General features: G+C 36.2%; 1 protein-coding gene across 1 annotated transcript in view; it reads left to right on the top strand.

Annotated features, from left to right (window-relative positions):
* Positions 1 to 24,231, top strand: part of LOC101895781 (protein FAM13A) — a 175,629-nt gene that overhangs the window by 37,126 nt on the left and 114,272 nt on the right. The window contains exon 3 of the mRNA XM_059125790.1: positions 4,134 to 7,318. The gene's annotated coding sequence lies outside the window, so the exon portion shown is untranslated. The remainder of the gene's footprint in view (positions 1 to 4,133; positions 7,319 to 24,231) is intronic.

The following is a 24,231-nucleotide window of genomic DNA, read 5'->3' as shown; positions in this document are numbered from 1 at the left end:
CATCCAACTCCCTTTAGATTTCACACATACAAACATTTTCGCTAACACAATATTTGTTGTGAAGATGGAATATATCTGCGAACCACTTCCGGTACATCACCCACAAGGGGTCACAATTATCAATGCCTTTATCTGTCATAACTTGCGAAACAAGTCGATGATTCTTTACAACTTGCTATATCTAAATATTTCTCTCAACCAGAAACATGAGATGAATATGGAATAATGTAAGATTTTCTTGTAATTGTGCCCATACTATTTTAATGTGTATTAGGAAAAAGTATATCAAATAAAAAGCAGTAAGTTCGGTCGGGCCGAGCTTTGAATACCCTCTACCATTTGGAAAGGATTTGGATATTAAAAAATACTTTTAAAAATCATAAAAATACCGAATATAGAGAGTTATCGTAATATGGGGGTATATACGAAAATGTGGACCTGCACAGCCAAGTTTTGTCATAGTCCATTACAATATTCAAATAGGAAACTTGAAAAAATCCGGTAAATAATATCGCAAAAACATCATAATACCGAATACGAAATATGAAAAAAATTGGTGAATAATGTCATTAAAGTCATCAAAATACCGATCATTTCCAATACCAAAAGCCCTGTAGACCAAACACACATCTGAGTAAATTTTATCAACCTACTACAAACGCCTCGGAAGCTAGAGTGATTTCCACAGATGGACAGACAGACGGATGGACATCACTAAATCAACATTGAATCATTGCTGATATCTATATATACGCTGATTCAAAGTGAAACACACTGACTTGGTTCATTTTTGCTTTGAATAAAAACGAAAATGACAGTCGTGGACTTAGGTTTTTTAACGTTATCTTTGGAACGAAACACTTTTTGACATTGTGCTTTACAGAGTAAACAGAGTTGCCATATGCGGGGACATTGGCACTAGTTTCGGCATTTTTTATTTTTCATGACTTGGTTCGGTATAGCAGTGAGCCCTTCATATTGTTGAGAGGGATACTCTTTGAAAATTAAGCAAACCCGTCTTGGCCACACACTGGGTTAAATCTAAATAATTACCCAGCCATGTGCAAATTTTGCAAAGAAGAATGGGCAAGGAATTTCAATCGAATGTAAAATAAACTGGTTCAAGCAACATCTAGAAGAGATTGATAAAGGGATGGAAAACGTGAAATAAACGTGACAATTTCGTGCCAGCCAAGGAAGAGAGAAAAGACAAGTCGTATTGTGAAATTCAGAAGTAATGCTAATTCAGTGATTTTTTTGCAATTCATACAAAGCAAATCAATTGATTTATATAAAATTTACAGTTGTCAGAAGAAATAAAATAAGATACAAAATATGTACCTTTCCTAACCAAAATAGCAGAGCAGTAAAACGACATTGAAAAACAAAATTTGTAATTTAGAAGCACAGCACCATTATTTCTGAAAAAAAAAGAAATTAGAAAATATATATTTCAATTTAAGTCAACAACATTTTACAAAATCACATAAAATCGAAGAAATATTTGGAAATAATAAAAAATGTATTGGGGCCTATTCCAAAACGGGTACCTCCATAGACAATTTTATACTTCAAGGATTGTCATCTACCAAATCTTCTAAATACCGAATTTGAAACAATTTCGTGGGTAGATGTGACTAGGATTGTTTAGTTTTGTAGAAATTGTATTTGTTATATAAATATTTTGTACTTTGAATGTAGTTCTTTAAATTCTTATCTCTATTTTATTTGTCTTTTTCGAAGAATGTAAATTAATTAAATAAAGAAAATACTTAAGATGTATGTTTTTACCATATGCTAGGCTTATGGTCGGTAATAAATAATGTAATAAATGTCACGGCCATAAATAGAGGATATAAAAGGGTCGATTACAAATAATGTACGTTTCGTTTCTTCCCGCAAATGCATGTGTAAATGCATTAGATGTAAGGTTTAGTGTAAAGAAAATGTTTTAAACAGAGTTCCCTTTCAGCCACGGAACCAGAAACATCATTTCGCGGCGTTTTCCTTTTCGTTTTTTAGTTACACCGTTTTGTAATGAGGTTAGGAGTCGACCTCATGAAAGATTCTCAAAATACCGAATATCGTTAGGTATCGTTATTTATGCGTTATAGCAAACCGTGGACAAAAATTTTCAATGTTCTGCGCTGGAGCTAAAACCCATTATGAACCAAAAATACCAATTTTAAGACAAATCGGTGCAAAAATGTGGCAAAAATCATCAAAATACTGTACGGAGTTAACATTATGTGAGGGCTATATGAAAACATGGAGCTATACATATCATGTTCCGCCACAGGGGTCAGAGTCCATTATGAACTACAAATACCAATTTTTGGACAAATCCGTGGAAAAATCATGAAAACACCGGCAATCGGGAGGTACCGTTATAAGGTGGCTATACGAAAACGTGGACCTATACATACAATGTTTCGCCACCGGAGCTAGAACCCATTTCGAACTACATATATCAATCTGTAGATCATATCGTGGAAAAAATGTGCCAAAAATTTACCAAAACGTGGACCTATAAATACAATGATCCGCCACCAGAGCTAGAACCCATTTCGAACTACAAATACCAATTTTTAGACAGATCCGTGAAAAAAATGTGGCAAAAATCATGAATACACCGAAAATAGGGAGGTACCGTTACATGGTGGCTATTCCAAAACGTGGAACCATATATTCATACCAACCATCCTAGACACAATACAAATTGTTCTGCCAATTAAGCTCTACATCAAATAAGTTGGGCTGTATTGTGATTTCAACAGTCAGACAGACGGACATTGTTAAATCGACGTTGACTTTTATACTGACTATGAATATACACTTGTGCTCGTACAATAAAGACTCTATCTCCAAACGATATATGCAGTAGATTTTTTAAAAATAACTTTTTTGTTAAAAAAAAAAATAAAATAAAAATGGAACAAATTAACGAAAATAATATATTTTCTAGCAAAAAAGTAAAAAATAAACTCAAAACAAAAATGGCACATTAAATTCATTTTAGAGTGCTCACACAAATAAGTCATTGGGACAAAAATATCGCAAACGTAATTTTTTTTAGACTTTATGAAATTCAAGCATTCTTGTGGTAAGTATGTTCTAGGGAATCCTTTTCGTAATATAATCTCTGCACACCTCTTACCCATAGAACTCACAAAGCGGAGTAGTGCTTTGTTTGCAGATTTTTTAGCCGCAGCCGACCGTTTTATGATGCACCAAAGATTTTCAATGGGGCTTAGATCGGGGCTCTGGCGGGCCAATTAACAAATTGTAAACAGTGTTTCGGGTCGTTATCCTGTTGAAATATGTAGACTAAGGGTAAACCATCGGAATAATCCCCTCTTCATTTTCCTATAGGGTATGTCTACGAAGAATATTTAGGGATGTTACAAACGAAATAACAAAGTTAATATGTCCTCCTTTTCACGCTGGAGGGTATATTGAAGATGCCACTGTGAAAAAATGCAGTGGCTACCAATTACATTCACAAAAAGCGTGCTATATATTTTTCGGCCACTGCGACGCGGGTTTTGATCAAGTCGCTTTTTTACTTTTCGAACCATTTCTTCTGATGTTGCTGTTTATTTCGCCAACTTCCTTGACATATGTCGGGCTACGCTACCAGTATCACGGTAACGAGCGATGGTACGAGACACAAAAGATTTTTTCACATTTAATTGCTGGGGTGCTCTAACGATAGCCACTTGTGGTTTCCAGACATATATAAGGAAATCACACTATCACGCTTGAATTCCATCATGAATAACTTTTTTTTTCTGAAAAATTCTCACCAAAATGCTTTTGTGCGCTTGTAAACATTATTACGAACTGTCACCGAAATGATTTTAACAGCTCTCGGACGAGTAGCTTTCAAATGACATCAGTCTTAAGTTGGTTGCAGTTTTTTCATCTCACCCTGTATTAATATCAAGAGCGTCCTAATAAAACACACCATATATAATGTCAATTTTAATGATTATATGCCCAATATATTATATATCGTTAATCGCTAAGGATGGGCGCCACTTCCTTTAGAATATTAAGTTTTAACGCTAACTTTTCTTCATAACCTATTTTCATTACTAATTCGATAAATTTCAACTTTTCCTTCTTTCTAGTTAAAGTGCGATTTTCAACTGTCCACAAGATGACAACACTGGCGGACTTTAACTAAATAACAGTGTAAGAGCAAGAGATTCATTCATGCCATTCATCGAACAAGCAAACAAAACACAAACGAAACTCACATTAAACAACAAAGAGAAGTAATGTTTTGTTGCTCATCCACATACAGTCGGTGTGTGAGCGTAACACCGAGAGAGCGAGACAGAGAGCACATGAACAGTTTTGAATTGCAGCACACATAATTTGTCTGTCAACTTAAGTTTACAATTCAGATACAAATCGTGATTCTTCAACGTAACACAGCAAAACGAAACAAAGCGACGCCATAGCAGCAGCATATTTTACGCCTTAAAAAAATCAAAGAAGCAAAATAAATTGAGAGCAAAAAAAAAAGCAAACACAAAAAAGAAAGAAATATTAAAATATTTGCTTTGATAAAAGCCAAGCGAAAGAAATAAAACAAAATCAAATACGAATACGAAAAGAGAGGGGTGCAGAGAAAACAAAAGCAAAACGAGACAAAAATAAACAAGGCTTTTGTTTAAACCAATTTGGAATTCAAACAAAAATAAAACATTCATGAAAACGTGAATTCATTTAATTTATCGATTATTTGTTGTCGTTGTTGTTCTTCTTCGCCTAACACAAAACGAAAAAAAAAGAAAAATTACGAAAGACCATCCATCCGTTCCAAACAAACGACGCTTTATACGAAGTGAGTGTGTGTGTGCGGCGTGCGTTTGAGTGTGCTTATTATTTTTCGGTCGTCTCTTTTTTTCGCCACTTCGTGCGGTGGGTCGGGCCACTTTGTTGGTTTTGTTTTATACCGATTTTAAACAAATGACAAAGACGTGAATAATACCAATTAAGGTTATGTTGTAAAAACAAAAACACGACACAAGAAACAAGAAAAATTGGCAACAACCGCCTTCAAACGAACGCAGCGAACCTGGGAAAACTACTTCAACTAAATTTTCCTTAAAAGTTACAAAAAAGCTCATAAAAGTGAAAATTTATGCCAAACCGAATAATGACAAATAATTAAATTTGAAATTTAAGTAGCTTGTATCGTTTTTCCTCCGTAGAAGGAAATCTCGGAAAAGGAAATCCCACAAAAACAGCAACATTTTTTCACGAACCTAAACTAAATGGCTGCCTTTTTTAAATCCTTAACGAAAATTTGGACTTTTTAAGTTTCGCTTTTCGTTACCGAACAAAACTTTCGCCTAAAGCGATTTAAACATTTCCATGTTAAGATATCGCCTCGTGTCGACTCATTTCTTAAAACAGCCGTAAATTGTTTAAACTCGGTGAGAACTCCGCACAGAGAAACCAGAGTAGATTAGTAGATATTTGTTACATGGATATATTCAATATTTGTTAACCCGAAACAACAACAACAACTATAAGAACAGCTGCAACAATCAATCAAAAATCTAATACTTTGCCTTGAAAAGCCTAAAAGTTTGCTGGAAACAAGTAGAGAGTTTGTTAAACGGCCTGAAAGTATGCTTCACAACGGAAATAAGTAATAGGAAATAGCATTACAGGCACACCGGAAGGCCAAGAGCAGAGAAAAGGGCAAAGCCAGAGAGAAAGAGAGCCGGTGAGTGAGTGGGCGAGAGAGTGTGGCCGTGTGTGAGTGAATGCTCTGCAAAAGGCATCACCAGTGAAGAGGGAAAGAGCCTTCACTTTTGGAAATCCGCCAGAGCAAGTAAGCCCGAGGCAAGCAATTGTAAGAGATTGGGAAGTGAGAGAGAGAGAAAGAGAGCACATAAAACTCTAAGCAGCTATATAATTTACCAATCGATTGGATCTCCTGCCTATCCCAAGCTAATAGCCTAGCCTTACCCAACGAAACATCTAACGCACTGTTCATTACAGCCATCAACATTGGTCATTAGCAACAAACGCCAGACTAGAACCTGAGCACGGATATTGGCTAGCATTCAATCAACATCATCATTGTCATTGGCTTAACTAATATTTTCCAATTGCGAGTGGAGCACTGTAACCTTTGATCCATACAATTTCAGTGTCATTGTAGGATACGCAACCTCATCTGCATCTCTTGCAAACAACCCCCCGATTGCAAGCCCACAAGACATCCAAGTCATTACTTGCCCTTCGCCAGACTTCTTTCCCAAAAGAGTTTCAATAATTTTGCCACAACGTATTCGTTAAAAGTTTTACACTTTCTCAACGATTATAATTCTCATTTAATTAGCGAAAATGTGCAGAGATCGCGATATGATTTTGCCATAGATCAACGTAATCGCCAATACAAGGTTAAGAAAAAAATCAAAATCAAGTAAAGAAGAGCGTAACCAACCAATACAAATTTCTCCACCTGACATTTACTTCATCGGTTGGTTGGAGAGCTAACCCTAAACTAACTAGGAAATCGAATATTCGAATTCGTTTCTAAGCTGTGAATTAAAGAAGCAACTCCCACCCTCCCCAAAAACCATGTGACTGCAAATCGTAAAATTTGTTCAATACACGAAAAAAAAACGCCATCTAAGCCGCCTTCCAAAGGGAGAAATTTTTGCAACGCCTAAAACTAGGCAACACTATTTTAACACATTTCCCAGAAAAAAGGAGGCAAAGCCGTAAGGAAATTTCACACGTAAAAAAGAACGCCAAACGGCTGCTACATAGAAAAGGTGTGAAAAAAGAAAAATAATCACAAGTGAAGTGAAAAAAAAAAAAAAAATAATTATCATCACTGTGTATTTGTGAGTGGGTGTATCAATGTGTTTGAGTGTGTGTGTTCATGTGCGGCACATATAACGTAATTGAGAGAAAAAAAAAATAATCAAACGGGAGTTACACACACACAAAAGAAAATCTTACCAACGACCAAAAAGTACATACGAATAAGCATAAAAATATTCGTACGAAAACACGAGGACGCAACAACAACAAAAAAGATAAGAGAAGAGATAGAAGTTTCGTTTTCGATACAACGACTTCATCAACTCGATAAAGTGATATAATTTTCTGTTTTAATTTTGTAATTTTTTGAATTACTTGGATTTTTGCCGTTTTTTGTATTTTTTAACACTTTTTTTAAACGGGCAACCCCAATACTCCGATCATCAGTTGGGTCCAGAGAAAAAGCAGCAAAATTGAAGACTTTGTAAGGAATTTGTGGAAGTCTGTTAAGGCTTGCGTTGTAAGTATTTCATCAGAATTTTGTAAATGTTATGTGATAAGTAGTTTTATTTTAGCATTTGGTTTCAGAAGACATTAAATAATATTCTGGAACTTTTTGGAAGTTCTAATCGTTTTCCTAAAAAATTAAAAAAAAAATTAGGAAAATAATTCAAGAAAAATGTAATTAAAATAAATATTGGTGCCACACTCAGATGCGTTATCCATTTTTGCTAAGAATTAAATAAATTATCACCATATTAAAGAAAAAACGTAATTTGGGAAAAACATTTTCAAATCTATCTGGATATTAGTTTTTATACCCTCAGCCATATGGCAAGAGAGGGTATATATCATTTGATACGGCCAGGACGTGTCTCATCGAAATAAAGGTTTTAGATACTAGGTCTCTTTGGACCAAATCCGTATCAGGACATTTGGAGTTGATCTAGCAATGTCCGTCCATCTGTATGGCTGGTGCGCACGATAACTATCGAAGGGAATATTCGATTTAATAAAAACTTGGTATATCATAATATTATTATCAAACATAGATCAAGTTCAGAGATGGGCAATATCGGTCAAATTCTTCTGCCACATCCCTCACAAAAGGTCGACATTTTCAAAAAATATATCTTATCGCAAAGAAAGAAAAAGGATAATTCGATTTTGCTTAAACTTTGCAAATCCAAACATGGGTCAGTGCTAGATCATGTGCGAAAATGCACAATATCGGTACACTCCATCAATCACCTCCACCACAAAGGGTCAAAATGTTGATAATTATAACCATAATAAAATGTAATGTGTCCGATTGTCTATAAATTACACATATCACAATATTTGTATGGTGTGAAGATGGAATATATCGGTCCACTCCTTCTGGTATCTCCCACACTAAGTGTCAAAATTTAGAATATGAAGCTCATAAAACACGAAATTAACACCCAATTCCATTCAGACCTGGCACGTCTCAATATTTTCATCTACAAAAGATCTGTTATAACGATGGTAGAGATCGGGCCATTCATTCTGGTACCTGCCACACAAAGGTTCAAAGTTTCGAATAACAAAAGCGATTATTAAATCCCAAATAACAACCGGTTCCCGTCATATTTCACACATCCCATTATTTCTACTTACACAATATCTGCTGTGAAGATGGGATATATCGGTCCTCTCCATCTGGTACCTCCTCCACAAAGGGTCAGTGGTTCGAATAAGCAAAACGATTATAAAACCCGATGTAAGCTTCCTGTTCTTTTCAAATTGAACACATCACAATATATTTACTAACTCAAGGTCTGGTGTGAAGATGTCATATATCGGTCCACTTCTTCTGGTACCTCCCCCACAAAGGGTCAACATTTTGAATATCCTTGAAGCTCATAAAATACGAAATGAATATCTGATTCCATTCAGACTTGGTAAATCTCAATGTTTTCATCAACACAATGCCTGTTATAAATATGGTAGAAATCGGGCTATTTTTTCTGGTATCTGCCCCAAATAGGGTTCAAGATTTTGATAAACAAAACGCTCAAAAAAAGCGTATTTATCATGACTTGAGAAACAAGTCAGCGTTTCTTTACAAATTGCTGTATCTAAATATTTCTCTCAACCAGACACCTGAGTTGAATATGGAAATTATGATTTCTCATAGCATTGGATATAAATGTTCGGTTTTCTTGTGATTTTGCCCATACCACTATTTTTATCTATATTAGATAAAGTATGAAAATGGAACGCTTCGTTCGACTATATCGTGTACCTCAAGCACATTGTAACATTTTCTAAAAATTATCACATATCTCATATAAAGTGAAGGAAGTAATCCCAACCTGACACGTCGCAATATTTATATTTAGGTGCGAAACCGTCACACGCTGCGCAAATGTTTTTCTGCGGTATTTTGGCTCATTCCTGGCAAAGCACTTGCTTGAGCTGATCGACACTGTGGTATTTTTTAGTGCCAACCTTGCTTTCCAAAATACTCCAAACATAATAGTCCAACGGATTGGTATCCGGAGATTTTGGTGGCTATTGTGCGCTGGAAATGAAGCCAGGTGGCGCGTGTTTTGATTGCGATGGAGCTGAGTCCTGTTGAAATATCCAAGATCTGCGGTCAAAATGTTTGCGTGCCCAAGGCTTTAATATACCATCCAGAATATTTTCGCTTTTACTTGATTCCTCGCCTGTTCCATCACTTTTGTTTTAGGAATTCAACCTCTTACCTTGATATCCCAAATACAAATGTTGCTTTCATATTATGACCAAATTTCAATGGAAATATTTTGTCATTAAATCTCTAATAAAAAAATAATTTACGCTGCAATTTTTGCCTTGAACCAATTTTTCCCCATTTTAATTATTGCCGATACATATAGACAATGACCATATTAATTACATCAATTATTTCTCAAAAATTTCTATAGAAACCTCAAGTGTTGAAGTACAGCAGCAACAACAACAATTGTGTTTATAATTGTCATTGATTTCTGTTTTATTTTTTTTTTTCGCTGACACACAGATAAACCTCAATTTCATCAATTTTAATTATAAACAAATAATTCATGTTTGTTGTGCATGAATCATTAACGCAACACTTGTCACACACAATGAACTAAAAAAAAAAACTTTAGCCATGATCTAATTTCCTTCAAGTTGAATGACCTGAACGATACACGCGCGCTCTGCAACTAAATGCTTGCATTATTAAATATTTAAGCCTAAAAGTAGGCTATTATTTTTGTATGTGACATACCGTGAAAAGTAGGCAATCATTTGCTGTTGTTAATGGCTTAATTTTTAAATAGTTTTGTTGGGTATATTAAGGTGGATTAAATACTTACACTCAAATTTTGAGGAATTTAGATGTGTACAAAATCTTTGGAGAGCGGGTGAGGTGAGTCGCTGGAAAAATCTAACAATTAAAAATAAATATTTAAAAATTATCACTTTCACAGCGGCAATAAAATATCACATGTGTACAATTCGGTGATTTTGTGCGCTCTCGCATAGGATAATGTGTTAGATAATAAAGGTTATGACCCACACACTCAAATATAATGATGCGCTCCGTAGATATGCAAGACCAGATGAATAAAAGGACAATCAGTCCTGAAATGTTCTCCATTCAATATTAGAATAGATAAGAACAAGGAAAGTTTTGGTTTTTCCGACAAGGAAAGTTTCCCAAGCCTTGACTTATGATTATTAAAACAGACGAGCTTTTATGGCGGAGGTTCCGAAGCAGTTGGCCAATATTGACCAATTCGTATCTGACCTAAGACGTATATAAACATTACAACATGTCAGATTAGGACTATAACGACTACTTCCTATACTTTACATGAGATGTGTACAAATTTATGGAAAATGTGGAAAATGTGCACGGTAGCAGATAGATAAGAACAAGGAAAGTAGTTTTTAGTCGGTTTTTCCGACAGATGTATACCCCAAGCCTTGACTTATGATTATTCAAACTAATGAGCTTTTATGGGGAGGTTCCAAAGCAGTTGGCCAATATTGACCAATTCGTATCTGACCTAAGACTTAAATAATTACTACAACATGCCAGATTAGGATTGTACCGATTACTTCCTATACTTTATGCGAGATATGTGCAAATTTTTGGATAATTTGGATAGACATGCGCGCGGTAACAGATAGACGAGAACAAGGAAAGTAGTTTTCAATCGGTTTTTCCCCAAGCCTTGACTTATGATTATTTAAACTGATAAGCTTTTATGGGGGAGGTTCCGTAGCAGTTGGCCAATATTGACCAATTCGTATTTGACCTAAGACTAATATAAATATTACAACATGTCAGATTAGGACTATATCGACTACTTCCAATACTTTATATGAGATATGTGTACATTTTTGGAAAATGTAGAGATGTGCGGGAGATGACAGATATAGCGGCCGAAGCATTCCATTTTCATACATCATCTTATACAGAAAAAATATTAGTATTGGTGCAAAATTTGAAGGAAATCGAACATTAATTTCCAATTTTATGCGAAATCATAAATCCCGATAAATTCCATATTCAGTTCAGGTTAAGAGAAACATTTGGATATGTTTGGATAAGTAATGGCAGATATAAGTATTGAAAATATTGGCCCTTTGTGGGTGAGGTACGAGAAAATATATATAACCTTCATAACAGATCTTGTGTTAGCAAAAATGTTTGTAAGTGGATGAAATTTGAAGAGATTTGGATACGTTTTTCGTTTCCCATGAGGGTTTTGTTTTTGGAAGGTCTTGAACCCTATGAGGAAGAGGTAAAAGAAAAAATTACGCGATATCTACCATATTTTTAACAGATCTTGTGTTGATTGAAATATTGAGATGTACAATGTGTGAATGGAATCGGATGTTAGATCCGCGTTTTATGAGCTTCATGGTTAGTCAGAAATTTGACCCTTTGTGTGGAAGGTACCGGAAGGAGTGGACCGATATATGCCATCTTCAAACCAGACCTTGGTTTTTTTTTAATAAAAATATTGTGGTGTATGTAATTTGAAGATAATAGGATGCTTATTTCGGATTTTATAATCGTTTTGCTTATTCAAAACTTTGACTCTTTGCGGGGGAGGTACCAGAAGGAGAGGACCGATATATCCCATCTTTACAGCAGATATTGTGTTAGTGGAAATAATGGGATGCGTAAAATATAAACGGAACCGGATGTTATTTCGAATTTAATAATCCCTTTTGTTATTCGAAACATTGAAACTTTGTGTGGGAGGTACCAGAAGGAATGGCCCGATCTCTACCATCGTTATAACCGATCTTTTGTAGATGACAATATTGAGACGTGTCAGGTCTGAATGGAATCGGATGTTAATTTCTTGTTTTATGAGCTTAATATTCAAAATTTTGACCCTTAGTGGTGGAGATACCAGAAGGAGTGGACCGATATATTCCATCTTCACACCAGACCTTGCGTTAATACAAATATTGTGATGTGTGTAATATATGGACAATCGGACACTTACATCACATATTATAATAGTTGTATATATCAAAATTTTGACCCTTTGTGGTGGAGGTACTTGATGGAGTGGGCCGATATTGTCCATTTTCGCACATGATCTAGCACTGACGCATGTTTGGATTTGCAAAGTTGAAGAAAAATCGAATTATCTTTTCTCTTTCTGTGCGATAAGATATATTTTATTGAAAATGTCGACCTTTTGTGAGGAATGTCATAGAAGAATTTGACCGATATTGCCCATCTCCGAACTTGATCTAAGTTTGATAATAATAATGTGATATACCAAGTTTTTATTAAATCGAATACTTCCTTCGAGAGTTATCGTGCACACCAGCCAGACAGACGGACGGACATCGCTAGATTGACTCCAAATGACCTGAAACAAATTTGGTCGAAAGAGACCTAAGGTCTAAAACCGTTATTTCGATGAGGCACGCTTTGCCCGTATCAAATGATATATATTCCCTCTAGCCATATGGCTGAGGGTATAGCCAGAATCGATTCAACAATCGAGCCATAAGGTTGTGTCCCCTTTTCTTGCTGTTACATGTGATCCTGTGGAACCGGATAGAGAACCGAATTGATAACCGAAGTGCATGGTTGTATTCCCCTCTCATTTTGTACAAAATGCAATGCCGGAAAGAGATTTTATGGTCCAATAGATACAATAGAAGACTATTGGTGTATAATCCATATTGCAATGCTGAAAAAGCTTCCAATGATTGGTAAGGAATTATAAAACAAGTAAAAACAAGTAAGCAAAGGCTACAGTCGAGCGGGGCCGACCGTTGAATACCCTACAACACTATAATAAACGATACAGTTTATATAGGCGAGATACTCGAAAGAATTCCACAAGATGTTGTGACAAATAATAAAAGAAAACCATCAGGTTCCGTTCTCTAATTTTCGAATAATAGAAACTTGAACTAATTTGCTCATTTCCAATTTATAAGTAGATGTTGCACGTAAATGGTCTTCCTAGATCTGGAACCAATATTTCCCAAAGACCTATAATCTCTCAGAAGTGGCAAAAGATTAACATTTATTGTTGGTTTTTTACTGAAACGCATCTATATGAGATACAGACATTTGGCTATATTCTTCAACGAAATCAGCGTTAACGAAATAGTCAGAAGTGCGTCTTTCCTGTATTCCATCCAAAACTGCTTGGCTTTTGTAATGTCCGGTAACCCCCATTCAAATGTGCGTGAGGATCGGGCGATAATTACGACCTGCAGAAAATCTTGCAGTTTTTTGGTCCATTTCAACCCCTAAATATATGGCGATCATCTCCAAAAAGAGTAGGCTTCTATTCTGACCCTCATCTTATCCCCATGCAAAATTTCGTAAGGATCGGGCCATAAATACGATCTGTATATGATATCCTGATATCTCAACTACTTAGTTTTGTTAGCTATAGAAATATTACCAAATGTTTAATTCAAAATGAAAATATGCCAAAAATATGACAAAATTGAAAAAATATGAGACAATTTTACAAAATCAATATTTTCATCTTTAGAGAGATATCTTTATGCGATTTTTTTAGACGTTTTTTCTTTCCTGCCAAGAGGCCATTCTGAATTAATGAGAACTGTCGAAATCAGTTCAGCCGTTCTCGACATATAAGAGATTTTTCAAGCATATCTTCTTTGATAAACATATATATCGCACATATTTTGCTATATATCCGTTTTGTTGGATGTTAACATCAATGTAAAGATCAGAAGTAACCTTGTCATGGCTTTGTGATTTCGCCGGGATTTAAAATATTCGCGGTTTAATAAAAAATTTTGAATTTTTTCAACACAAAAGATATGGTCTATTTTACCCGCTAAATATTATCCGATGACCACCCAAATTGGTAGGCTTCTTCCCCGCTCTAAACTCTAGCTACATGCGAAATTCCGCGTCGATTGGTCTATAAATGTGACCTGTATAGCTACTGCAAAATCCAACATTTTTTCAGTATTTGGTCCATTTCAACCCCTAAACATTTGGCGATCATCTCCAAAAGAAATAGGGTTCTATTCTGACCCCAGTCCCATCTCCATTCTAAATTTCGTGAAGATCGGGCCATAATTGCGACCTGTAGAGTGATTACAAATTAACATGGACAGACGGACAGACGGACGGACGGACATACATACATAGCTAGATCGACTCAACTCGGCGAGCTAGGAAGATCCATATATACTTTCCTATGTGGGAAATCAATATTTCGAGGTGTTACATAATTTTTGGCCCAATCAAACTTATAATACCCCCAACACATAGTGTTGTAGGGTATAAAAATAGCCTTTATATTGGGGTCTATACGAAGACGTGGCAACTTTTGTCATAAGCCATTACAATAAGCAAAACGACGAATGTTGAAAAATAAAACATCCTGTGAATATTGTAGCTAAAATCATCAAAATACGGAATATAGGGAGGTACCGTTATTTCGCGGCTATACGAAGACCTGGACCTGCATAGACAATTTTCTGTCATAGACTATAGTTCCCATTAGGAACTCTAAATACGAAATTTCAACTCCGGTGAACTATGATCCTAAACTCGTTTAAATTTCGAATAACGGGAGGTACCGCTGTATGTAAGCTATACGATATCGTGGACCCAAATAGACATTTCACTACCAGTGGTAAAGTGCTTAGAACGAACTTCTAGTATGGATTTTTAGACAATTCCATTGAAAAATGTAAGATTATAAAAATACCGAATATCGGAAGGTGTCGTTATATGGGGGATATACGATATCGTGGACCTATAAAGATAATTCTCTTCCAGGGGATAAAGTACTCACAAAGACAATTCCGTTGAAAAATGTTATTTCGATGAGTTAAAAACGGAATGACGAACTTAACATACCCTCCATACTATGCATGGTGGTGGATATAACTAGTGGAGAAGTATATAACCTCTATATCCTTTCATTTGTTTTTAAATTCCAACCGCAAAATTGGGTGTTAAATGCCCGGCTATTAGTCACCTTTTCGTCTTTCTAAAAATATTCATTTAATTTAATTTGATCCGCTTATCGTTTTTGTTTTAATTTTCTAAACTAACAATAACTTCATAAATCACAACAGTTAATTAATTAAATGCCGGCAAACAGTTATAATGCCAATTTAGCGGAACAACTCATTTGTGTTGAGAAACGTGTAAAATGATATTGGAAATTATATGCAAACGATATGCCCGAGCAGCACGAATGGATTTGTTGTTGTTGTGTTTTTTTCATACTTTCCATGCATTTCCATTAACATTGTTAAATTTGCAATGAAAATGCATTCCAGCTAACTAGGCTAATATTGGCGTTAGAACCATTGTTTTGAGAGTCCTGAAGGAAGTGATGCCAGTATTTGACTCTGTGTTTGTTTCTGGCGAATGAAGCGGGTTTTGCAGTTGTGTATTTTTTGCTTAACCAGCTATTTAAGTCCGAATTTCCAAAATACGATTCGGAGTGTTCTAATAACCAATTAATTACCCCCGAGTAAAAAGATCTTGTTAAGTAAGCCAATATTACCTATACCATATGCTACAGGTGATTGTACCAATCTGCCATTAGCTCTCATAACTCTCTTTCTTCCAAAAAAGGATTGAGTGTCAACATTGAACTAGATGGAGAAATTCGAATCTCTTTTCCAAGTAATTCATATTCGTTTGCATAGAAGAATTTCTGAGTCTGATTGTAATGGTATGTAAAGTACCATGTAGGGGAAGTATTCAGATCGAATATCATATTTAGATCGTGTATGCAGATGTGTTATCCATTGCTCGACAGGACAATAGTAATTGAATACCGTTTTTGAGGAATACGTTTTTCCCACCCACTTTATTGTTACGTTTTTTTCCACATTACCCTTAGCCATATGGCTAGAAGGGTATATGTCATTTGATACGGGCAAAACGTGTCAGTTTTAGATCCTAGTAACAGTTTTAGATCCCAGGTCTCTTTGGACCAAATCCGTTTCAGGACATTTGGAGTCGATGTAGTGATGTCCGTCCGTCGGCTTTTCTGTCGGCTGACTATTGCGCAAGATAACTCTCGCAAGGGTCCAAATTTGTTACAGCGTAATATTATTATCAAACTTAGATCGAGTTCGGAGATGGACCCTTCTGCTACCTCCCCCACAAAAGGTCGAGATTTTCAAAAAAAAAAAATGTTTTACTGCACAGAAGGTGAAAGCATAATCCTATTTTGCTTCAATTTTGCAAATCCTAATATTTGCATCAGTGCTACGTCAGATGTGAAAATGGGCAATATCAACTACCTCCCCCCCAAAAAAAAATTTCTGGTACCTCCTCCACAACAAGGGTCAAAGTTTTAAATAACCCAAACGATCATAAAATCCGACATAACATTCGGATCTCTTCATATTTCACACATCAACTTCTTCCTATTAACACAAGATCTGCTGTGAAGATGGGATGTATCGGTCCCCTCCCCCTGGTACATACCCTAAAAGGGTTCAAATTTTGAAAATCATATAGCTCATAAACCGCGAAATTAACATCCGATTCCAAATAGACTTGGTACATCCCAATACTTCCACCAGCACAAGATCTGTTATAAAGATGGTAGAGATCGGACCATTCCTTCTGGTACCTCAACCACATATGCTGAAAATCTTCTGGTTATGGACTAAGATTACGTTATCCATTGCTCAACGGAACAATATTTATAAATGGTGATTATCCTACACGACGACGATTGTGAAAATGGGCAATATCGGCCTACTGCATCAACTATAACCCCCCACCCCCAAAAAAAAAAGGTCAAAATTCTTCTTGTACCTCCTACACAAAAGGGTCAAAGGTTTGAATAACCCAAACGATCATAAAATCCGAAAAAAAAACATTCGGTTCGCTATATATTTCACACATCCCCCTTCTTCCTATTAACACAAGATCTACTGAGAAGATGGGATGTATCGGTCCCCTCCCTCTGGTACATACCCTAAAAAGGGTCCAAATTTTGAAAATCATATAGCTCATAAACCGCGAAATTAACATCCGATTCCAAATAGACTTGGTAGAGATCGGACCATTCCTTCTGGTACCTCCCCCCATGGGGAGGGGTAGATATTTGGAAAATCTTCTGGTTATGTACTCAGATTATGTTATCCATTGCTCAAATCAGGACAATATTTATAAATGGTGATTGTCCTACATATAGCATCATATCCTTCGACCACGATTGAGTGTCAGGTTTAACAGGACAAGCGTTAGAAAAAAGCGATTTTTCTATTTTTTTCAAACCAACAATAAAAATCGCCCTTTAATTTGTTGGTCCTTTCCAAGGCAAGCCAAGTTATTAGATAAAAATTTCGTAGAAAAAAATTTGCAGAAAGGACCCTTGAGATTTGCTTTTCCCCGAGAAAGCTTCTCGTGGTATGTAGACTGGCATTTGAGAGTTTGAATATAAAGAATATTATTTCAGAATCAACCATATTCTGAAATTGTCAGCGTATGAAGAAGACGAGAGTTGTCATTATCAATCTAGTAGTAAATCAAGAAACATTCACCCGAATTTTGCCGAATTTTGAATACCCTCCACCATTTAGAACGAATTTGAAAATTTTCGAAAAAGATAACATTCGCCAAAAATTCTGTTAACATTTTAAAAATACCAAATAAAGGCGTTTTATTAGGGCATGTACGACGTGCAGCTGCATAGGCATTGTTTGTCACAAGCCATTACCATATTAAAATTCGAAACCTGAAATAAACGGTGAATAATGTAGCTAAAATTATGAAAATACCGTTTATAGGGAGGTACCGTTATATAGGAGCTATACGAAGACTTGGACCTGCAAAGACAATTTTCTGTCACAGGCTGTAGCTTCCATTACGAACTTCAAATACGACATCTCAAACAATTTCGGTGAGTATTATACCTAAAATCGTCAAAATTCCGAATATAAGGAGGTACTGATATATGGGGCCTATACGAAGACCTGGACCGGCATAGGTAATTTTCTGTCACGGACTGTAGTTCCCATGACGAATGCTAAATACGTAATTTGAAACTACTACGGTGAATAATGTCGCTAAAAATCATCAAAATACCGAATATTGGGACGTACCGTTATATGGGGGCTATACGAAGACGTGGACCTGCACAGACAATTTTCTGCCTTAGGCTATAGTATCCATTTCGAACTTCAAATGCCAAATATGAGACAATTTCTGTGAATAATGTCGCTTAAATACCGAATATCGTTAGGTACCGTTACATGGGGGCTATATGAAAACGTGGACATACATGGCCCATTTACGAACTTAACCTGTCTACTGGCAAAATAGATATGTGGGCAAAATTTTAGCCTTCTACCCAATTCGTTCGAAAGATAGCGTGATTACAACAGACAGACAGACGGACATGGCTAAATGATCTTAGGTCATTATTTCGATGAGTTACCAACGGAATGACAAAACGAATATACCCTCCATAGTATGGTGGGGGGAATAAAGGAATAATTGGGTGGCTGCGAATAGGTTAAGTTAGATTAGTTTTAATAGTATTTAAGGAACATATTTTAAAAACAAGTAAGCAAAGGCTACAGTCGAGCGGGGCCGACCGTTGAATACCCTACAACACTATAATAAACGATACAGTTTATATAGGCGAGATACTCGAAAGAATTCCACAAGATATTGTGACAAATAATAAAAGAAAACCATCAGGTTTCGTTCTCTAATTTTCGAATAATAGCAACTTTAACTAATTTGCCCATTTCCAATTTATTGGTAGATGTTGCACTTAAATGGTCCTGCTAGATCTGGAACCAATATTTCCCAAAGACCTATAATCTCTCAGAAGTGGCAAAAGATTAACATTTATTATTGGTTTTTGACTGAAACGCATCTATATGAGATACAGACATTTGACTATATTCTTCAAAGAAATAGTCAGAAGTGCGGCTTTCTTGTATTTGTGAATTCTCCAAAAAGCCTCTGGAATGGATATTTTCGTATTTTGTCTACAAAAGTTGGCAAACTATTTCACACATTGAATATTTTTGGATGGCCATTAGAAATTGCTTGGTTTTTGCAATGTGCGGTAACCCCCATTCAAATGTGCGTGAGGATCGGGCGATAATTACGACCTGCCGACAATTTTGCAGTTTTTTGGTCCATTTCAACCCCTAAATATATGGCGATCATCTCAAAAAAGAGTAGGCTCCTATTCTGACCCTCATCTTATCCCCATGCAAAATTTCGTAAGGATCGGGCCATAAATGCGATCTGTATATGATATCCTGATATCCCAACTACTTAGTTTTGTTAGCTGTAGAAATATTACCAAATGTTTAATTCATAATGGAAATATGCCAAAAATATGACAAAATTGAAAAAATATGAGAAAATGTTACAAAATCAATATTTTCATCTTTAGAGAGATATTTTTATGCGATTTTTTTAGACGTTTTTTCTTTCCTACCAAGAGGCCATTCTGAATTTATGAGAACTGTCGAAATCAGTTCAGCCGTTCTCGACATATAAGAGATCTTTCAAGCATATCTTCTTTGATAGACATATATATCGCACATATTTTGCTATATATCCGATTTGTTGGATTTTAACATCAATGTAAAGATCAGAAGTAACCTCGTCATGGCTTTATGATTTCGCCGGGATTTAAAATATTTGCGGTTTAATGAAAAATTTTGAATTTTTTCAACACAAAATATATGGTCTATTTTACCCGCTAAATATTATCCGATGACCACCCAAATTGGTAGGCTTCTTCCCCTCCCTAAACTCCAGCTACATGCGAAATTCCGCGTCGATTGGTCTATAATTGCGACCTGTATAGCTACTGCAAAATCCGACATTTTTTCAGTATTTGGTCCATTTCAACCCCTAAACATTTGGCGATCATCTCCAAAAACAATAGGGTTCTATTCTGGTCCAAGCCCCACCTACATTCTAAATTTTGTGAAGATCGGACCATAATTGCGACCTGTAGAGTGATTACAAATTAACATGGACAGACGGACAGACGGACAGACGGACGGACGGACATACATAGCTAGATCGACTCAGCTCGGCGAGCTAGGAAGATCCATATATACTTTCCTATATGGGAAATCAATATTTCGAGGTGTTACATAAATTCTGGCCCAATCAAACTTATAATACCCCCAACACATAGTGTTGTAGGGTATAATAACAATCCGAATCGAAGCTACATCCAAAGAATAAAGTTCTGCTTTTCTTCTCACTAAAATATTTGGTCCTTCGAGCCGGATAAAGAAATGAATTGGCATCCAAAGAATAAAGTTCTGATTTCCTTCTCACTAAAACATTTGGTCCTTCGAGCCGGATAAAGAAATGAATTGGCAATCGAAGAGCGAAGTTGGACTCCTTTCTGGCCTTTCTAGAGGTGAAATATAATATTGTTTCGATAAAAGTAGTAGGGGAACTTTTTTGGATCAGTCACTGTTACTTTCGTTGAATTAACGGCATGAATGTTATTTTTTTAGGGCGTCAATAGCGTTTCCCACGGGTTTCCCATAATTTACTCAGAATAGTGGTGCAAAATATAGTCTGGCCGTTGTTTCGTCGACCAGGGAAACTGGTATTCGTCGAGGGAATTGATATTCGTGTCCGGCAATATCAGTTCCGATAAAAGTTTCGATAAAAGTAATAGGGGAACTTCTTTGTGACCGATCACCGTTACTTTCATCGAATCACTAAGTCATTAACGACATGAATGATATTTTTTTGTAGGACTTCAATAGCGTTTCTCACGGGTTTCCCATAATTTACTCATAACAGTGGTGCAATGTTATATATAGTCTGGTATTGGTATTCGTCGAGAGAATTGATATTCGTGGCCGGCAATATGAGTTCCCTGGCACAAATATCAAATGAAAAATTGTGGTTCACTTCAGGCTTTCGACCAGCAAATTAATAGCGAAACCCCGTCCTATTCTGACAATTTTTAATTACCAACCTTGGAAACCTTGGAAATATATTGACCAGGAACGAATACTGAAAACTAACTAAATAAAATCAAATCACTGCCAGTTAATATATTGGTTCGGTACGTTAAAAATTTCTCCCAAAAACAAGTTCTTTGTTCGCATTGGATGATGTAATGCCGAAAAGGAATCCCCCAAATAATTTTTTTTTTAAATATTGCAAAAAAAAAATTAAACCCTAACAAAGGGTTTATTTCAAAACTTTTTTTGTTTTGAGATTCTATTTTAAGTCAAGGCCAATGCTCTTGAAAATCATAACAAGATACTTGGTTGCCAAGTTCAAAAGAACAACCACAACAAAAAAAAAAGGAATAAAAAAACATAACCAACCCGTTTAATCAAATAAGTGGAATTCTATATTAAGCCTGATGGGTCTCGGAACTGTCATCTGCAATAAAAAATCGTTTTATTGGTTCTTTGTTAGAAAAAAACAAATGAGAAGAAGAAGCTGCTTCCAGACAGTTCTTGCTCCTTCAATTTATGACAGTTGCAGGCCTCTTGTCATCTTCTGCATTCTTTCTTTCATTTTTTTCTTTTTCAAAATAAACCTCTTTGTGGTCACGACACGACAACTAAAAATAAATCACCTCCATGCTCGGCTAGAAATAATCTTTCTTTGTTTAAACAATTTCTATTTTAATATCTGCAAAGGACACTACAATGACTGATTTTATTTCATTAGTCACCGTTTACATTTTGCTGGCACTAAACTGCTACAAATTTATAAGGGATTACAGGATGACACGAAAAAACTGCAACCCACTTCAGACTGCTGTCATTTCTAAGCCATTCGTCCGACAGCTGTTAAAATTATTCCAGTGACAGCTCATTATATTGTTTACAAGCCTACAAAAGCATTTTGGTGAGAATTTTCCAGAAAAAAAGTTATTCGAGATGGAACTCAAGCGTGATAGTGTGATTTCTTTATATTTGGCTGGAGAACCACAAGTGGCTATGGTTAGGTTATGGTTAAATGTGAATAAATCTTTTGTGTCTCGTACCATCGCTAGTTGCCTTGATACTGGTAGCGTAACCCGACACAAGTCAAGGTATTGGACGGAAGAAAAAAGCAACATCAGCAGAAATGGTTCGAAAAGTAAAGAAGCGACTTTATCGAAGCCCGTGTCGCAGTGGCCGAAAAGGGCTCGTGAACTGAAAATATCGCAATACTCCATTCGGCAAATATTGAAAAACAAGCTCGGGGTAATGCCATTGAAATTCCAAAAGGGGCAAGAACTTACACCGCAACAGAAAGAAAATAGACTTAAAAGAACTAAAGAGTTGCTTCGCTTGGCCGAAAGTGGTGAACTGCCGAATTTGGTTTTCTCCGATGAGAAAACATTCGTTACCCAACAGTTTCTAAACAACCAAAATGATCGTGTTTACTTGCCAAAGAGGTCAGCTGAAAATGTGCACCTTGGGTTGGCCACCAGAACTTAAGCGCCGGTCATTATGATGGTGTGGGCCGTCATAACAGCCGTATTAATCAATAGCTAAAATATTCTGGAGGGTGTATTAAAGCCTTGGGCACGCAAACATTTTGGCCACAGACCTTGGACATTCCAACAGGATTCAGCACCATCGCACTCAGATGCACGCGTCACTCAAGAATGGTTACAAAATGAGGCACTAAAAATGCCAACCTTGCTTTCCAAAATACTCCAGACACAATAGTCCAACGGATTGGTATCCGGAGATTTTGGTGGTCATTGTGCGCTGGAAATGAAGCGAGGAACCTCATTTCGTAACCATTCTTGGGTGACGCGTGCTGAGTCCTTGGAATGTCCAAGGTCTGTGGCCAAAATGTTTGTGTGCCCAAGGCTTTAATACACCCTCCAGAATACTTTAGCGATTGATAAATACGGGTGAATTGGTCGATCACCTCAAGCAAGTGCTTTGCCAGGAATGAGCCAAAATAGCGCAGAGCAACATTCGGGCAGCGTGTGATGGTTTCATAGGCCGTTTGAAGGCCATAATTCGTGCCAAAAGTGGCCAATTCTAACAAATCTAAATTTATTCTAAAATTTGATGCTATTTCCGACATTTTTTGATTCCGTTCAATAATATTTAAAAATTATGGCGTTTTGACTTTGTTGCAGTTCTTTTTTATTTCACCCTGTACACTTGCCTTGCTTTTATCGGAACACTTTCAGCTGTTTTCTTTTTTCAAAATTGTATTTTATTATCATTACTTTGGATATGACCTGACAGACTTTGTTGTTTAGTTCTGCAATAATTGTAAATTGGAATTGTCCTTAAGGACAATGAGGTCATACACATGCCATAAACATTTTTGGTTTCAATTCACTTTTGGCGTCGTCCAAAGACTTTCATTTGTCCTCAGCCATTATTCGAGGCCGCAATATTAGAAGCTCTTCATTAGCATATTGCCATGGTTCTCAAAATACAACAAGAATGTACCATCAAATCTATGAATGTTGTTTGGAACACATCGAAATGTTCGTCGAGGGACATTATATGGTTTGAAGGTCTTAAACGAATAGGGATTAGGTCAGAATTTTGTTGAATGAATTAAGTAAATAATGGAAGGTGGAAGGACCGGTAGAAATTGCAATATTTTGTTCGTCTGGCATTTTTGGCTTAAAAAATTATGTTCGCATTCCAATTTTTTGTACCCCCAGCCATATGGCAAGCAAAACGTGCCTCATTGAAATAACAGTTTTACACCATAGGTCTCTTTGGACCAAATCCATTTCAGGACATTTGGAATCGATCTAGTGATGTCTGTCCATCTGTCTGGGTGGCTGGTGCCCACGATAAGGGAGTATCGTAATATTATTATCAAACATATATTAAGTTCGGAGATGGGCAATATCGGTCCACTCCTTCTGGTACCGCCCCCACAAAAAGTCGAAATTTACCAAACAAAGTTTCACTGCACCGGAAGAGAAGGAATAATCCGATTTTGCT

This window comes from Musca domestica, unplaced genomic scaffold (genome assembly GCF_030504385.1).
Source record: "Musca domestica strain aabys unplaced genomic scaffold, Musca_domestica.polishedcontigs.V.1.1 35, whole genome shotgun sequence".
Classification (NCBI taxonomy): Eukaryota; Metazoa; Arthropoda; class Insecta; order Diptera; family Muscidae; genus Musca; species Musca domestica.
Note: the sequence above shows the minus strand (reverse complement) of the source record. Positions and strands in the feature narration are given on the sequence as shown.